The following is a 2,059-nucleotide window of genomic DNA, read 5'->3' on the forward strand; positions in this document are numbered from 1 at the left end:
AGTGGAACCAACCAAGATTCTCTTGGATTGATGAATGGATAAAGAAACTGTGATATATATACACAATGGAATATTACTCAACCTTAAAGAAGAAAGAAATCATGGCATTTACAGGTAAATGAATGGAACTAGAGAATATCTTGCTAAGCAAAGTAAGCCAATTCCAAAAAACCAAAGGCCAAATATTTTCTCTGATAAATGGATGTTGGACTTATATGAACATTATTACCCTAGTACAGATCTAATTGCAAAAATGGTGAGAGTCTACATCATGTATAACCACAGAACTAAAAAGTCATGTTCCATTTGTGTAAAAAATAAAATTAAATTTAAAAAAATTAATGAAATGGACGAATTCAAACTAAAAAGCTTCAGCAAAGGAAACAATAACAATAACATGAAGAGAGAACCTACAGAATAGGACAGAACAGCATTAATCTACAGGATATATAAAGAACTCAAAAACTCCACATCAAAAAAAGACAAAAACAAAAAACTCCAAATCCAACAACAACACAACCCAAATTACCCAACCAATAAATGGGCTAAGGATCTATAAAGACATTGCAGTAATTCTTATGTGTTTTTTGTTAGTTTTGTGATTCAACAGGTTTCACAATGCATGTATGTGCTTCTGTAGGTCATAAAGGAATACATACTATATAAATTTGGCAGGTGGTCTTTTTGTTAGCTAAGAGCAAGAAAAAACACAATTTCTGAAAAAACAAAGACTGGTGTCACTAATGTGAAAAATTGGTGGTCCACAATCTTAAACAGTAAAAACTCCTGCAGAATGGAAGGGAGAGACATGAAACTGGGAAATAAATTACAGTCAATGCTAGTTAATTTAGGAAAGGGGGGAAAATTCCAATTTCAAGTACTTTGTCCAATTGTTATTATTTTCAAAGTATTCCATATGATGCAGCTTTAGCCATTTTGTCACACATGCTTACTAACATATATTAGAATTAGTTCAATTTAATCTGGATATACTTCTGTTATTAAGGTCTGAGAAAGGAATGATCATATTAAATAATGAAAGTCCAAATACAAGGTGGGCCAAAATACAGGCAGTGGGGCGGGAATATGTGTATTGTTCAAAGGATTCAAGCAGAGATAAAACCTATATACAAGCACGTGTGTAGCTCAAATAAAATACAAAGGACTATTTCTTGTCATGACTGCTTGTTGGCTTCCTCTTCCTATGCATTCCCTGTGCCACTTTGTACATGGAATGAACTAGGATCACGGCCACACAAATGACCATAATATCTGTCTCACTGATATGATCTTCAAAGAACATTTCTCTCTTTTTGAAAAAGACCATTGCTGAAAACAACAAATTTGGTCCTGCCTGATGTTATGTCCTACCTGTTTCAGCTCTAGCTGTTCAGAACTCTTGTAATCCACTGTTAAGATTTTTCTCAGCTCTCCTTGAAGTATTCACATCATAAATAACAGGAGAAGTACAATTGAAAGAATCTCAAAGAAGTCCTGTTCTTCTTTGGGCAAATTATAGTTGGTCAGGATTTTTATTAAATTGCCAAAGTCCTAACCACTGAGAAATGATTATCAATTGACGCCTTCATAGAGAACCACTCTGGAAGTCACAAGAAGTTCTGAAAAGTACTGAGTCTTTCCTCCTTATGTTTTTTGAACTGGATACCAGATGATGTTAGCAGCTGTGCAGATTTTGGTGCATACATGTCCTCCATCAAATTAAATGTAAAATGAAACTGTCAGAGTGAAGTTCCAGGAAAGCATTCTCCTTGTTCATTCATAAATTCAGCCCTAGCTCAATTATCAAGTTTACATGATGCTGTAATAGTTGGTTTATTTTGGCATTATATCTGAAAACTTCTGTCGGTCTTGCACCCACACCTGAAAACTTTATTTCCACAGCAACATAATTATATTTTTGAATAATGATGAATCTTCTCATTTCTTTACCCAGTTACAAGCCTAAACTTCTCAAATTCTTTGGCTCTGATCTACTGTTGCTGCTGGCACAGTTAAGGTATCAGGGAATCTAGATACTGATTATCAAAATGTTATATTT

General features: G+C 34.1%; 1 pseudogene; it reads right to left on the reverse strand.

Annotated features, from left to right (window-relative positions):
• Positions 1 to 1,175: 1,175 nt before the first annotated feature.
• Positions 1,176 to 1,781, reverse strand: LOC101972548 (CCR4-NOT transcription complex subunit 7 pseudogene; annotated as a pseudogene).
• Between the last annotated feature and the right edge of the window lie 278 nt (positions 1,782 to 2,059).

Source organism: Ictidomys tridecemlineatus, chromosome 2, assembly GCF_052094955.1.
Source record: "Ictidomys tridecemlineatus isolate mIctTri1 chromosome 2, mIctTri1.hap1, whole genome shotgun sequence".
Taxonomy (NCBI): domain Eukaryota; kingdom Metazoa; phylum Chordata; class Mammalia; order Rodentia; family Sciuridae; genus Ictidomys; species Ictidomys tridecemlineatus.